Source organism: Equus caballus, chromosome 19 (assembly GCF_041296265.1).
Source record: "Equus caballus isolate H_3958 breed thoroughbred chromosome 19, TB-T2T, whole genome shotgun sequence".
NCBI lineage: Eukaryota > Metazoa > Chordata > Mammalia > Perissodactyla > Equidae > Equus > Equus caballus.
Window position 1 is genome coordinate 36,805,230 of NC_091702.1, and position 17,479 is coordinate 36,822,708.

Below are 17,479 nucleotides of genomic sequence, written 5' to 3' on the forward strand. Positions count from 1 at the left end.
TTTCCCTTTATTCTGTTAATGTGGCATAGTATATTGATTGATTTTCATCTATGGAAGCATCCTTACACTCCAAGAATAAATACTGCTTGATTATGGTATATAATTCTTTTAATATGCTGCTGAATTCAGTTTGCTAGTAATTTATTGGGGATTTTTTGCATCAGTGTTTATAAAGGACATTAGTCTGTAGCTTTCTTTTCTTGTAGTATCTTTGTTTGGCTTTGGTATCAGGGTCACGCTGGCTTCAAAGAATGAATTAGGAAGTATTCCTTCAATTTTTTGGAAAATTTTGAGAAGGATTGATATTACTTTTTTTAATGTTTAGCAGAATTCACCAATGAAGCCCTCATATCTAGGGATTTTCTTTGTTGGGAAATTTCTTATTACTGATTCAATCTCCTTAGTAGTTACAAATCTACTTAGATTTTCTATTTCTGCGTGATTTAGTATTGGTAGATTTTGTGTTTCTAGAGGTTTTTTTGTTTCATCTAGGTCATCAAATTTGTTAGCATACAATTGTTCCTAGTACTCTTTTATAATCCCTTTTATTTCTATAAAATCAGTAGTAATGTCTCCACTTTCATTTCTAATTTTAGTAATTTGAGTTTGTTTTTTTTTAACACATATATCATAAGACAGTCTTTTTTTGTTGTTGTTAGGAAAGATTCACTCTGAGGTAACGTCTGTTGCCAATCTTCCTCTCTCTTCTTTTTCTTCATCTCAAAGCCCCAGTACACAGTTGTATATTCTAGTTGTAAGTCCTTCTAGTTCTGCTATGTGAGCCACCACCACAGCATGTCTATAGACAGATGAGTGGTGTGGTTCTGTGCCCAGGCTGCCAAAGTGGAGAACCCTGAACTTTAACTGCTAGGCAATCAGGGCTGGCTGTTGTCTCTTTTTTTCTTAGTCCAGCTAGCTAAAGGTTTGTTACTTTTGTTAAAGTATTCAAAGAATCAACTTTTGGTTTCATTGCTTTTCTGCTTTTTTTTTGTTGTTGTTGTCTATTTCATCCATCTCTATTCTAATCTTTATTATTACCTTCCTCCTGCTAGCTTTAGGTTTAGTTTGTTCTCATTTTTTTAGTTCCTTAAGTTGTAAAGTTGGGTGGTTGATTTGAAATCTTTCTTACTTTTTAATGTTAGTACTTACAGCTATAAATTTCTCCTTAGCACTGCTTTCACCGTGTCCCACAAGTTTTGGTGTGTTATGTTTTTATTTTCATTCATTTCTAAGTATTTTTAAATTTCCCTTGTGATTTCTTCTTTGATCCATTGGTTGTTTAAGAGACTGTTACTTATTTTCCACAGCTCTGTGAATTTTTCAGTTTTACTTCTGTTATTGATTTCTAACTTCATCTTCATCTTGTTGTGGTTGTAGTGGATACTTGTGTGATATCTATCTTTCAAAATTTATTAAGACTTAATTTGTGGCCTAACATAGGGTTTATCCAGAAAAGTGTCTCTTGTATACTTGATAAGAGGTGTTGCTGTTGCTGTTGGATAGAGTGTTCTATATAATATTGTGAAATTTCAGTTGTACATTGTTATGTCAGTCACCATATATGTGTGCCCCTTTATCCCTTATGCCCACCCCCCAACCCCATTCCCTCTGGTAACCACTAATCTGTTCTCTTTGTTCATGTGTTTGTTTCTTTCACATATGAATGAAATCATGTGGTGTTTGTCTTTGTCTGGCTTATTTCGCTTAACATAATACCCTCAAAGTCCATCAATGTTGTTGCAAATGGGATGATTTTTGTCTTTTTTATGGCTGAGTAGTATTCCATTGTGTATATGTGTATGTGTGTGTGTGTGTGTGTGTGTATACACATCTTCTTTATCCATTCATCAGTTGATGGGCACTGGGGCTGCTTCCATGTCTTGGCTATTGTGAATAATGCTTCAATGAACATAGGGGTGCATAAGTCTCTTTGAAATGTTGATTTCAAGTTCTTTGGATAAATACCTAGTAGTGGGATAGCTGGGTCATATGATATTTCTATTTTTAATTTTTTGAGACATCTCCATGTTGTTTTCCATAGTGATTACACCAGCTTTCATTCCCACCAGCAGTGTATGAGGGTTCCCATTTCTCCACAAACCTCTCCGACATTTGTTATTTTTTTTGTCTTGGTAATTATAGACATTCTAACAGGTATAAGCTGATGTTTCACTGTAGTTTCAACTTGCATTTCCCTAATATTGGTGATGTTGAACTTCTTTTAATGTGCCTGTGGCCATCTGTATATCTTCTTTGGGAAAATGTCTATTCATATCCTCTACCCATTTTTAAATTTTTTTTGTCTTTTTGTTGTTGAGTTGTATGAGTTCTTTATATATTTTGGAGATTAACCTCTTGTCAGATATATGATTTGCAACTATTTTCTCCCAGTTGGTTTGTTTTGTATTCATTTTGTTCCTGGTTTCATTTGCCTTGAAGAAGCTCTTTAGTCTGATGTCATCCCATTTGTTTATTTTTTCTTTTGTTTCCCTTGCCTGAGTAGACATGATATTAGAAAAGATGCTTCTAAGACTGATGACAAGAGTATACAGGCTATATTTTCTTCTGGGAGTTTTATGGTTTCAGGTTTTACCTTCAAGTCTTCAATCTATTTTGAGTTATTTTTTGTGTATGCAAAAAATAATAATCTACTTTCATTCTTTTGCTTGTGGCTGTCCAGTTTTCCCAACATCATTTGTTTGAAGAGATTTGCCTTTTTCCATTGTATGTTCTTAGCTCCTTTGTCAAAGATTAGCTGTCCATAGATGTGTGGTTTTATTTCTGGGCTTTCAATTCTGTTCCATTGATCTATGTGTCTGTTTTTGTACCAGTATCATGCTGTTTTGATTACAATAGTTTTGTAGTATACTTTGAAGTCAGGGATTGTGATACATCGAGCTTTGTTCTCTTTTCTCAGGATGCTTTAGCTATTTTGCCCCATATGAATTTTATGATTCTTTTTTCTATCTTCATGGAGAATGTCATTGGGATTCTGATTGACATTGCATTGAATTTGTAGATTGCTTTAGGTAGTATGGACATTTTAACTATATTTATCCTTCCAACCGATGTGCATGGAATATCATTCCATTTGGTTTATGTCATCATTGATGAAATCTCCAAATCTCATAGAACTGTCATTTTTTCCCCTAAATTCTGTCAGTTTGTGATTCACATATTTTTACGATCTACCATTAGATGCATAAATATTTATAATTGTTATATCTTCTTGCTGGATTGAACATTTTTTAATTTATAATGTCCTTCTTTGTCTCTTGTAAACTTTCTTGATTTAAAGTCTATTTTTGTCTTACATAGTATAGCCATCCCTGCTCTCTTTTGGTTACTATGTGCACGGAATATCTTTTTTCCATCCTTTTGCTTTCAAGCTATTTGTGTCTTTGGATCTAAAGTGAGTCTGTTGTAGACAGCTTATAGTTGGACAAGGTGTTTTTATTTATTCTGATACTCTCTGTCTTTTGATTGGATAATTTAATCCATTTGCATTTAGAATAATCACTGATAAGAAAGGACTTACTTCTGTCATTTTGCTATTTTTTTATATACCTTATATGTTTTCCCCCCTCATTTTCTGCATTTCTCTCTTATTTTGTGTTTAATTATTTTTCACAATGAAATGTTTAAATTTCTTTCTCGTTTCCTTTTGTGTATAGTCTATAGCTATTCTCTTTGAGGTTATCTTGGAGATTACATTTAACATCCTAAAGTTATAACATTCTTACTTGAATTTATACCAGTTTAACTTCAATAACATACAAAAACTCTGCTCTTTGACAGCTCTTTCCTCCTTCCATTTGGTTATTGATGTCACAAACTTACATCCTTACACATTGTATTCCCCAAAACATAAACTAATAATCTTTTAAACTCACTAGTCTAGTCCCTTAAATTATGGAGAAAACAAAATGTGGAATTATGCACCAAAGTGTCAATAAAACTAGATTTTAGACTAATAACTCTTTTTTAAAAATGTTTTAGTCTCTTAAATCATGTAAAAAACAAAAAGGGGAGTTACAAACCATTGTTACAATAATACTATCTTTTATAATTGTCCATATGTTTACCTTTATTGAGGTCTATATTTCTTCATATGGCTTAAAGTTACTGTCTAGTGTCCTTTCATTTCACCTTGCAGGATTCCCATGAACATTTCTTGCAGGGAAGATCTAGTGGTGACGAACTCCCTAAGCTTTTGATTATTTGAGAATTTATTAATTTCTCCCTCACTTTTGAAGGACAATTTTGTAAGTTATAAGATTTTTGGTTGATTTCTTTTTTTAGCACTTTGAATATATGGGCCCACAGCGTTATGGTCTCCAAAGTTTCTGATGAGAAGATCTCTTGTGTGTTACAAGTCATTTCTCTCTTACTGCTTTCAAGATCCTCCCTTTGTCTTTGTCCTTCAAAAGTTTGATTATAACGTGTCTCAGTGTGGATCTCTTTGAGTTCATCTTACTTGGAGTTTGCTAAACTTCTTTAATGTTTATATTCATGTTGTTTATCCAATTTGGGAAGTTTTTAACCATAATTTCTTCAAATATTCCTTTTCCCTTTTCTCATTCTGAAACTCCTGCAATGTGTAGGTTGGTCCACTTGATGGAGTCCCACATGTCTCTTAGGCTCTATTTACTTTTCTTCAACATTTTTCCTTGCTGTTCCTCAGACTCAATAATTTCCATTGTTCTATCTTCAAGTTTGCTGGTTCTTTCTTCTTCCTGCTCAGATCTGCATTTGAATCCCTCTATTGAATTTTTTATTTCAGTCATTGTACTTTTCAGTTCCAGAATTTATTTTTGGTTTCTTTTTAGGTTTTCTATCTCTTTATTGATATTTCTGTTTTATTCATACATCATTTTCTTGACTTCTCCACATCACCCTTTATTTCTTTGAGCATCTTTAAGATAATTGTTTTAAAGTCTCTGTCTATTATATCTACCATCAGATCTTTCTCAGGGACAGTTTTTGTCTACTTACTTTTTTTCCTTTGAATGTACCATACTTTCCTGTTTCTCTATATACCTTGGGCTTTTTTTTTAAAATCAAAAACTGTACATTCTAATCTAGTAATGTGGTAACTTTGGAAATCATATTCTACCCCTCCTCCTGGGTCTGACGATTTTTGTTATTGCTTTTATTTATTGTTTCTGTTGTTTTGATTGTTGTAGGTTATCTCTGTGCCAAGGATAAGCATGAGATGTAAACTTAATGTCTTCTCATGTCTTTTCTGAGTCTGTGCATTTCCTTGGGCATACATGGTCATTTTTTAATTTTCCCCATACATGAAATTATTTTTGAATGTCCTAGTCTTTAATGTCTGGCTCCCAAAATGGTAAAAAGAGAAAAATGAAGGGAGGGAGAAAAGGACACTAGACCTTTAGATCCTCTGAAAGTCACTTCAGCCAGAGGAATTGCAACAACAATGCTCACTCACCTCTTTATCTACAGGATGGTGATCAGAAGTAGCAATCAGTGATCAGAGCACAGATTCCAGACATATGGAGGACAGAGCCCTTTTTGGTCCACCGTGGCTTCTTTAAATTGTGTGCAAGCTGCTCTAGGGACATATTCATGGCGCCTGCTGCTGAGCTGAGAGTGGAAGATGGGTGGCTGCTACTGTGTTAAGATTTAAATTGATTGAGATTGGCTGTGCTTTACCTTCCAAGACTTCCTCTGGAAATTGCAAGCCTTCAATAGACTCCAGAGTTCCAAAATAGTTACATCAGACAGATTCTGCCAGTGCAATTGTCTTGGTGGGGGAAAAAGACTCCTGGTGCTTCCTACTCCATCAACTTCCCAGAATCTTCTCTCCCTTGAGGAAATTTGACCTTTGTTTTATTGAAGGATGCTAAAGATAATATGACCCCAAAGACTAAGGATCCTTTCTGACTGTGGGGATTGGAAATACAGAAATGACAAAAATATATTCCATGTATGTGTTGTTATTTTACCTATCAAAGTGCTTTGTATCCACATGTCACTTCATTTTCCCAGTATCGTTTGAAAGGAGGCAGGGAAATTGCTAACATGTCCATTTTACAGAAGAGACATTTACCTCAGAAAGTCCAAATTGCCTTGCCTGACACAGCTAGTTGATGCAGCCCTTGGCTCAAGACTAGATATTTTGAATTCTAGCGCTTGCTTTATGATACTTCTCAGCTTAGTGGGTTCTGGTTATGAAGAATAGGATGGGTTTTGATTGAAGAGCATTAAATGTGAAGCTCTCTGCCTCATGTACCCAGGCCTCCCTGGTGCATATATGTGATTCAGGGAAATTTGTTTTCCACATTTTAAACCCTTTTCTCTTCTACAGAGGTGGGAGTTCTTATGCTTTTTTCCTTGTTACTTTCCTCCTCCAAAGCCCATTCTTGTGAAAAGAACTGATATATCTGTAAATTTCACAGGTATTTCCTTGTATTGCAGCTATTGACAGATCTGAAGTCTACATCATGGAACAGAAATGTGACACTGTGGATACCAGAGAGCTGGATTGTAAGTGCAAGGTTTTAATCAGGATAAATTTTTCACTTTGTGCATTCATATGGTATGGGTAGGGCTTTCCTGTTCTGCCTGGCCACTGGGCAGATTCCATATAATATATGGACTCATAGACATAGAAGAGCTCTTATATTCAGTGCCCTCATTTTATAGATTGAAAACTGAAGCCCAAGGAGGTAAACTAATTTTTCAAGATCACTCCATGAAAATTTGACATTTGCTTTATTCAAAGATGATGCAGGTAAGGCCTAGCTCAGTGATTAAGTGACCTGGGGAAGGTTGAGTTCTCTGGGAAGCAGACATTGATACATTGATGAATATGCAGAATGTTTGCTAGGGAGTACCCTTGAGATCAGCCTCTGTCAGGGGATGAATGCAGGAGTGGGCAGAGGGAGAAGTGGAGGTGACACAGGGGAACTTAGTTACCTGGTCACTTCAACTAACAACACAAGGAGCTTGGAAGCTAAGATGTTCCATCAGAATTGTCCCACTTTGACTGCAATGGCCAGGCCTTTACAGTCCAGCCTCCATCAGTTCTTATGTATGTGCCACACCAGAAAGGCAGTCATCATGGGCAAGGCAACTCTGCATCTGAGAAAATCCCTGAAGAGCTGACAGCTGAAGGCTGTCTGTGACAGCAATCCAAGCAGCTGGGGCAAGAAGACCTACCCTGAAGAGAGATCAAAGCCATGCCTCTCCACCTCCACCACAAGAGACTTGCTGAATGTGAGGACTGGAGATTGTGTCCAAGTGTCATCAACACTTGCGGCAAAACTTGGACTTGAAATTAGGATTCCCTGGCTTCTAGCCCCTGTCTTACCAAACTCCTTTGCTGTTAGAGTCCAGACTCTTTCTTAGGAGTTTGTGATTTAGAGTTACTTGTGATTCTTAGATATGAGCTATTGAACTGTGGACAGTCTTGTCAATCTGGTTGGCTCAATCTCTTTATCTTCATGCTCAATCACCATGACAAAAACACTTAAGTCTATCCCTGAATGTTTAACTGCTCCAGTTATAGAACAGAATACTTAATACCAAGCTCTCTGAATGTCTCTCTAAACTTCATAACTTAGAAAAAATCTGCTTACTCCATTCTCCCTGGAGCTGCATGTTAATAGACGACTACCCTAAGGAGTTTTCTGAATCTACATCTTTCATGTCTGCAGACTTCACCCTTCCTCTGATGAATACTGAACAAGAATTTTCCAGTACCATAGAGGATTGGAGGACATTATTGGGATCTTGCTCTGAACCAGCATGGGCTTCACCCAGGACCTGAGCTCAGTCATTATATTCTACCTGCCCACTGTATTGACATGTCAGTGTCTTGTTTACTTTTTAAGCAATTGCTCAAAGGCCACCTCCTCCAAGAGAATTAAATGACCTAATGCATGAAAAACACTTAATCATATACGTGCAAGAATTCAATAAATATTAGCTATTATTATTATCTTTTTAATGGCTTTTGAATCTTCCAAATGAAATTCTGTAATGTATGCCCTACAGCTTATCCCCTTAGGTGTGTTAAAAAGCAAAACAAATGTATTTTTTTTCACATGACATTGTCACCTGCAGCTGTGGTTTCAGAGATAATGATTGTGTTTGAGTCCTGCTTACTACTTGGTCCACACCATGTCCCATGCATAGTGGGTAAGCAGTGGCACAGAGAGGGAGAGAATGAGAGAGACTGAGAGCACCAAAGCCACCCATAAGGCACTGAGTTGCAGGCTTCAGGGGTTGGAATGGACCCTCTGGCCCCAAGGGCTCCTACAGTTACTCAAGCTAGTGGACCCCTAAGCCTCTGTGACACTCCTTCCTCAAAGTGGCAAAGCAGTCCTTCCCATTTCTGGACAACTGTTTAAAATCCTTCTTAATTGGGGACAAAATTTAACTTTGGAACTTTCATCCAGGCTTCTAGTTCTGTTCTCTGGGACCATACAGACTGAGTTTCTTCTCCCTTCTTTAAGACTTCCCTTCAAAATTTAAAGAGACCAGGGGGCTGGCCCTGTGGCTGATTGGTTAAGTTCGCGTGTTCCAGCTTTGGCGGCCCAGGGTTTCACCAGTTCAGATCCTGGGCGCAGACATGGCACTACTCATCAGGCCATGCTGAGGTGGCATCCCACATGCCACAACTAGAACGACCCACAACTAAAAATACACAACTATGTACCAGGGGGCTTTGGGGAGAAAAAGGGAAAATAAAATTTTTTAAAAAAAATCTATAGATACCTATGGCAGCTGATCATTCTAGAATGTAGTTGTAGATCTGAGCCTTGTCTGTTGACTGATTTCAAAGGCCAATTTGTATTGCTTAGTGTCCTGCTTAATTTTTGGTGGCCAGCTATGAACTAGAGATTTAGTTTGATCCTTGGATTGGTTGGTTTCACAGTTCTCTCTTGCAGGTGGGTTTGAGAAGTCCTTCCTCACTCCTTCTACTTGCCCAAATGTGACCCTTCCCCCCTTTTTTTGGCAAGGAAGATTGGCTCTGAGCTAATATCTGTTGCCAATCTTCCTCTTTTTGCTTGAGGAAGATTGTCCCTGAGCTAACATCCATGCCAATCTCCCTCTAGTTTGTATGTGGGACGCTGCCTCAGCATGACTTGATGAGCGGTGTGTAGGTCCATGCCTGGGATCTGAACCCATGAACCCTGCGACACTGAAGCAGAGCATGTGAACGTAACCACTACACTACCAGGCAGACCCTTAAATGTGACCCTTTTTAAAGACCCTTCATGTATGCCAGAGAATGCCATGGCTCAATATTCATCTTCATTCCTTCCTTAGAGTTGTCCTTGCTGTGATCTCTTTTTAGGGATACCAAAACTGTATGCCTGCTTCTTGCCATCCCTCCTCTGGGGAGTAGAAGAGAATTATACTATTAGGCTGAGGATTTAGGAGTGAATCTTGCCATGTGGCTCTTGCCCCTGATTTGGCTTGCTCACATTTTTGTCCAAGTAAATTTGGTGAAAATAAACATTATCAGTGAAGCCCACGGAGATAACTGATGCTGAAAGGCTAAAGGAAGACAGGCTTTTGGAATGCATGTGAGCACCAGGTTTTCTTTATGTTCATTTCAAAAGTTGCTATTTTTTGGAAATGGTCATACATTTTTTGGTAATGGCAATAAGGTGGTTATGTGTTTCATAAATTCAAACAATGTTAACAGATATAAACTGAAAATCTGGCTCCCATTTTGTCTCTACTCGTTCTGTTTTCCCTTGCTCACTGTATTTATCATTCTACTGTTTATTTTTAAAATGAGAAGCAAATATAAATGCACATTCTTATTTCCCCCTTTTTTCACACAATGGATAGTTATAGCAGAAACTCACCAATATTCATGCTCTTCTCTAAGAAAGACTTTGAGTGTGTATTTGCATGAGGAACTGACAAGAAGCAAATTGATCATAAACCTACTAAATTTTCTAGTGCATTATAATGTCAAAGAAACTATGATACAGGGTTGAAAATGCTATTCTATTTTCTTCAAGTCCTTATATTTGTACCAGCAGGAAGTTGGCTGTGAAATCTGGATTTTCGCAAAAGAGCACAAACATTCACTTCAGATGTGGCTGAAGGACAGTGGAAAAAGAAGAACTTCCCAGAAAGAGAGCCAGTGGCCATAGAAACAAATGGACAAGAGGCTGTATCAACAACTAGTCAGCTGACCTTCTCCGCCATAGTAGGAGGCCTTCAAAATGCCTTCTCAGAGTGATTAAGAATTAATATGGATTGATCCCTTCTGCATGTCTCCCATTCTTTTCTGAATGAGCATTTCTGTTTTAGTAATCCTTCCTTATTCCCAATTTTATATTCCATGTAGCTTGTAGGTTATTGGGCCATAAGGAGACATATCCAGACTGGACAGACAGGACAGATTCAGACATCCTGAACTTTGAGTTTGGGGCGGTGACTGGATGGGACATTGTGTTGCGTCCTTTGGGGAGGAAGTAAGTGTGTTCAATATGTTGGAAAAAGAGTGAACGACAAGTTTGATGGCCAGAACAGCACACTGTGGCGAAAGCTGCTAGTACTCTTTAATATTGATTTATTCTCTTCTTCCTGAGCATACCTTGTGGTTCAGGATGACCACATCACAGACAGAATTCTGACCCATGGAATAAGGACAGAGGTGATGTGCCCACTTCCAGGCTTAACCCATAAATACCTTCCTCGTGTGATCCTTTCTCTCTTAGCACTTACCTTCTGGCTGAATGGTAAGTACTCCAAGGACTTAGAGGAGGGGAGACTCAAAAGATAGTGCGGACCCGCAATGACTGCATAGAGCAGAACTCTTCAGAAACTTGCTCTTCAGATCTCCTTTTGAGCCATTACCTCCTCGAATGTCTGCCCAGATGCTAGTACTCAATACAAATACATGTACCACTAGAAGTCTGAAGCTGGGAAGTTGCCCTCAGAAGCTTTCTCCACCTATGCTGGTCATGCTCCTCTCTTTTTCTCTAGAATTTGAAGTGAACACCCCATAGCATATTTTAGAGTCTGTTTCAGAATTGTACATCTATTCTTATTCATCAAATCATAAACTGCTTGAACTCATAGACCTCATCTTTGCTTCTTTCATCACCTCAGTGCCCAGGAAAGTGTTGGATCCATAGTAGGTTCTCAGTATGTCTTAATGGATTCACTGCTTTCCCAGTGGAACAGATGAGAGGCGACCGAGGAGCTTGAATGAGGTATCTTCAAACCAAGCTCTGAAGCTGAAATTTTGACCATCTTCAGAGCTCTCCAGGAGTGTTTTGGAGTATCTTCCAAGAAATATTCTAAGTCAACAGGAATTTATCATTTTTACTGATGATTCAGCAAGAGTGAGGCATCTACTAATACAGAAAATCCTTTTTTTTTTTTTTTTTGAGGAAGATTAGCCCTGAGCTAACTGCTGTCAATCCTCCTCTTTTTGGTGAGGAAGACTGGCCCTGAGCTAACATCTGTGCCCATCTTCCTCTACTTTATATGTGTGATGCCTACCACAGCATGGCGTGCCAAGCGGTGCCATGTCCGTACCCGTGATCCGAACCTGTGGACCCCGGGCCGCCGAAGTGGAACGTGTGCACTTAACTGCTGTGCCACCAGTCCAGCCCTGTAATACAGAAAATCCTGCTGACACTTTTGCTTTTGTTGACTTATAAGCATTAACCATTCCATTAGGAAGAGAAAATTAGTTGAGGGATTATGTTCCCTTATTTTAAGTAGCTAACAGAAGTGTTTCTGGGCATGTACACTGGACTAAGGAGATTCACTTTGAGTTGGGAAGGAAATTCCCTTTATATATTGTCTTTTTAAAAAGGACTTATGTAATTTTCCTCTACCTTTGGGGATATTTTTGTTACTTTTGAAAGGCTTATGGTGGAAGAAACTTTTAAATATATGCCCATATAACCAAGTCATTAGTAAACGAACTAATTAATTAATTACATTCATTTAATATTAATTGAACACCTATTAAGTTAAAGGCACTGTACCAAATACAATGAAGCATGTAACAGTGAATGGAAGCATGTGCAAAACGGAAAGGTCCCTGGATAAGGAGCAACAACAATATTAGTGGTAGTAGAAATGGTAGCTGTCGTTATTGAGCACTTATTAATTCTAGGAACATATTCAGATTGTCTCTAATTCTCAAGATAACCCAGAACAGTAAGTATTCACTGGTATCCATATTTTTATTGTTGAAGAAACAAAAATTCTGAGACTGAATGATGTGCTCAGGATTACAAAGCTACCAATTGAATTTCTTTTTACAAGTTAAAAATATTTACATTTAGAATTTGCCAGCTGGAGTCAGTTTAGATGATCCCAATTTTGCGGGCAATATCTGAAGCATCATAGTCACGAGCCAGTCAAATATATGCCTTTTCCTCTCCATGAGGTCTGATCAGGGAGAGTGTTGACCTTGCTCACATCAAGATCATAGAGCTTCTTCACAGCCTGTTGGATCTGGGGCTCATTGGCCTTGACATTCACAGTGAATGCAAGTATGTTGTCTTACGTTGTCTTCCATTGTCTACCCAGTGAATTTGAACATAGATTTCTCTGAATCCATATGCAGTTTCCCCACTTCCACTAAACACAATTTCTTGCAATCATGAGATCTGGATTCAAGTTTTGACTCTGCCTCTTAATGCTCAGTAATCTTGTTGAGTCTTTGTTTTCTCATCTTAACATCTGGGTGATGATCTTAATTGCTCCATTCATCTCCCAGGGTGCTTGTCATAATTTAAAGGCCTAGTGGATGTGAAAGGGACTCTGAGCTGTAAATCACCATGTATATGCAAATGAAAACAATAATAATAATTAGTAGTAGTGTTACTGTAACCATCCTCCAGTTGATCTATCCTCCTTATGGTCTACAATGAGAAATAGAACATGTAAAATAATAGTGTGAAAAGTGATAAGTGATGCAAAGTAGGTATAGAGAAGGAACTGCTGGTGTACAGAGGGAGAGACTTCCCTGTTGGGATATCAGGGAGGTGCTAAACATTTGTGGATATGGGCTCTTGGGGAGCAGCCATGGCATCTGCTCTGAAAAAGTGGCTCTATTCAATCACAGGAATATGTGTAGAAGGATTCTGCAACAAATCTTTCCTTTAGGCAGGCAAATACACTCCAACAACTGTAATGGAATTCTAAAGACCACTGGCATCAGAATCATTGCAGCTTCAGGTACAAAAATATGTAATAATTGCTTTATCTGCCTTAGAGACTCTAAACTGGAGGTCAGTAAACTATACCCTGTGGACTGGCTGCCTGTTTTTATAAGTAGAGTTTTATTGAAATACAGTCATGCCCATTATTTACATGTTTCCTATGGCTTCTTTCTTGCTACAGTGGCAGAGTTGAGTATTTTCTACATACATACATACAAATATACAGAGACCGTATGACTCACAAAGTCTGAATATTTACTACTGGGCCCTTTAAGAAAGTATTTAAAGAATCCTGCTCCAAAAGGTGACAGCAGCCATTGGTTAAATAAACAACTCATTATGCTAAGTATGTATCTGTACGTGTGTCAATAAGGAGAAAGGGCAAGGAGGGGAGGCTGGAGTGAACAATGTGGGTGCCATCTATTCCTTTGTTCGCTGTCCATGGGACACAGCTGGTTGGCCATTAGTCATTAGGAGAGGCAGCACATTGTGATCAGTGGTTTGCAAGCTCAGCTGCATATTAGAGTCACCTGGGGATCTTTAAAAACTCTTTCATGTGCAGGCCATACTCCAGACCAATTAAATCAGAATCTCTTGGGGTGTGACTGGACATCAGTAATTATTAAAGCTTTATAGGTGATTCCAATGTGCAGCCAAGGTTGAGAATCATTAAGGCAGTGGAAATAACCCTGGCTTGGGTTTTTGAAATATAGTTCTAACTCAAGTTCTGGCACTATTTTGTTTTAACTAAACAGTGGAATGTCTCAATGAGAAATTAATTGGTATTCTGTGCTTTCTTCTTTCTAAAGCAAGAATTTTTACTGTCTTCCTTGGACTGAGAAGATGCCTGGAAGGCTCTAAAGTAATGGCATTCTGATTTTGGATTTGCTCTTTGCTGTCAGAGATTGTTCTTGCTCCACGCGCAATGAATTGCAGAGTTTATGGACTCTGAAAGCATCAGCTGAGTATGGAAAACAGAACAATCGTGGGGCAAGTCCATTTGGAATTTAAGATATGCTAAGTAAAGCAAAACAAAATAAAGTCTGTTTGAATAGAGTCCTTAAGCGTTACACTAAGTTGTCTCCCAATAGAGTAAGGCATAGGCATCATAATACTTACTTTCTCTTAGTTCTCCAAGGGTCTGGACTCTTCCAGATTGAGAGTGAGGGAGTCAGCAAAGGTGGTTAAGAGAGAGGTGTGAGAATAAACAAGGGCTTTGCAATTTGAGGTGGTACTGTGGCTGTCCATTTGCTACCACAAGACTAATTATTTGCTTCAGCACAGAGTAGGGCTACTGAATCAGCAACCACATTCTGATTAGTGATTGGAAGGCTGGTCCAGCCCTGCCCACACTTTCATGGACCACTGGCTAGCACCAAGGCTGAAGGGTCCAAATTTGGGGGATGTTTTCTCAAGGCATCATCAAAATTCAAATCCATTAATTAGGGTTGTAGAACACTTAACCCTATTAACTCATTAGCTTCTATTAATGTGGTTAATTCATTTGACTGACCTGAGGGAAAATACATCGGCCTGGTGAATGTAGATGATGCTAAAGTGTGGATGCTAGATCAAGGAGCAGGGCAAGAATGGTGCTAATTGGGGAAGGCAGCTCTATTGAAGAAGGACCCATGGGATTGGATAGCTAGGAATTCTATTCAGTGAGAATTTTGCTCCTTTTTTCTGATTCTAAAAGTAACCTGATCATCAGAGAAAATTTGGAGATGCAGAGAAACATAAAAAAAAAAAAAAACTAAAGTCACCCTTCAATCTTTCCTGTGAACTACTAACACTTTCTGGTCCTTTGTTTCTATCCATTTATTAATGCAAAGTCCTTTTCCAACAGAAATAAATTTAACGTTCATTTCTAATATTTACCTACAGTGTTATCCTATGACTCTCAGATGGTCAGTGCCCAAGTGCAATAATTCTCAACTGGTTTGCTGATCTGTCTTCTCAGGGGTGCTGATGAAATGCGAACAGTGTGTTAAACTAAACTGTGGTATGATTAAGTGAACACAGTACGATGGTTGACATCTCTCCCAAAATGAGGGGGAGAGTGGGGAATAGCTTAATGACGGTGAGAGGGAAGAGACATGGCATAATCAAGCCCATGCTTGCTCTTTGGTGCATTCTCTAGAATATGCAAGAATGTTGTCTTTCAAATATTTAAGAAAGCACTATCAAATCAGTTGATATGACTATAATAAAAAATAATAACACAGTGCTGTACAATGATCCAGAAAAAAATGCAATAACAGTGGGTGATTTTTAAAATTGAGAGACACTGTTCTTCCTTAGAAGTGATGGTATTGTCATTAATAGTGATTTTTTCAATGTTTCCTTTTCAATTTTTCAGTCCCTTATTAGTGCATTACCAAAATTTATAGGGCTCAAAAACAGTCACTGAACTCAACATTGAGAATCCCTACCCTGGGGAGTGCAGGAGATTGTGCTAGTAAGCTCGGGCTGCTGTTATAAAATGCCACAGATTGGGTGGCTTAAAGAGCAGAAATTTATTTTCTTACAGATCTGGAAGTTGGAAGTCCATGATCAAGATGCCAACAGGGTTGGTATCTGGCGAAACCTCTCTTCCTGGCTTGTAAAAGCTGTCTCTTCACCATGTCCTCAAATGGCCTTTCTTCTGTGCATGCATCCCTGGCGTCTCTTCCTCTTCTTATAAGGACACCAGTCATATTGAATTAGGACCCCCCCTTATGACCTGATTTAGCCTTAAGAACCTCCTTAAAGGCCCTGTCTCCAAATACAGTCACATTGGGGGTTAGGGCTTCAACAAACATGAATTTTAGGGGGACTTAATTTGGTCCATAACAAAGAGCGTGTGATTTTGGACATTAAGGGCAGGTGAGGTTTATATTAGTCTTGGTATTGAGGAGGGTTTTCCACACCCTTGGGACAAGACTATGGACACAGGAACAGCAAAATCATGTTTTAAGAATGGCAAGTAGGATTTAAGTTTAGCTGGAATGTAAGATTTGTAGAGGGAGAGATTTAGGAAATAGATTGGGGAGAGGCCAGGTGAGAATGTGTCACTTGATTTGGGAGGATTGCTGTAAGCCAGTGAAGAGTTTTGAGCTGGGAATGGCACGAATCAAAGCCACACTGTGCCGATAGACCATGCTGGTGAAGGATGGGTTGGAAGATAGAGGTATAAGATGGGAGGCAAGGAGGCCAGTTAGGAGGCTACTGAAATAATCAAGGACAGATGACTTCAGAGGCAGCTTGGTGTGGTGTCGTTGTGAAAAGCATTGACTCAAGAGCCAGCCTGTCTGGTTTCAAGCCTGATTTATGCCACTTTAATAACTTCAGGCAAATGACTTTACTTCTCTGGGCTTTTGTTTCTTTGTAAGTAATATGGAGCTGATGAAAGTGTTATGAGTTTTAGATGAGTCACTATATGTAAGGTGCTCAGAAAAGCACCTGGCATGCAATGCTGTGGAACTGTTTGCTTATATCCTGAAGGTGGGAAAGCACTGGACAAAAATCCCAAATCAACACTTTCTTTTTTTCTTTGACTAAACTTAAAATAAAAGTTTTTCACTTAATGACTCCTGTGGTTTCTACTACATTTATATCTCAAGCCTACTTTTGTAAACAAGTAGATTTCCGCTCTGCCTCCCCTGATCCTGCCAAAAGAAACCCAAAACATACTCCACCAGGATTCACAATGCCTATAAGAAACCAATAGATCCTTTGCAGCTAAGGGATGCAGCTGTTCTAAAAGTTTACATCTGGACTAAGTAAGGTATGTAAATAGAACTATGCTAAAAAAAAACCCTCATTTTTCTGCATTCACTTGAACAACCAGACTATAATGAACTAAAACACTATAAACTCTGCTTAGGAATATAAACACATGCATAGTGTATGCAGGACAAGCCCACAGAGGCAAGATCATTGTGATTAAAAATATTGTCAGGTTGAAATTCCTCTCTAGGTTTTCAAAGGCAGACAGAGTCAAGCTTTTTACATCCAATGCAATGCTCTGTGCTGCTGGTAAATGGTACTTGGACTCAGTTTGAGTTAGTCTATGTTTAGGATGAATTATGTAAAATCCCCAAATCATCTGTTTTGTAAACATAAGAAAGGAAGTGATTCCAATGAATGGGAAAAGTTGTTCCAAATTGGGAAAATGGAAAATCAGGGCCAGATGGAAGTGTGTTGGAAAGCTTAAAAGCGCTAACATTGAGAACAGTGAGCTTGCATCCTCTCTCATGCCTTGAAGTAAAGAGAAATCTTATCTACAATTGTTGGGGACTGAAGTCAGGGTCGTATTT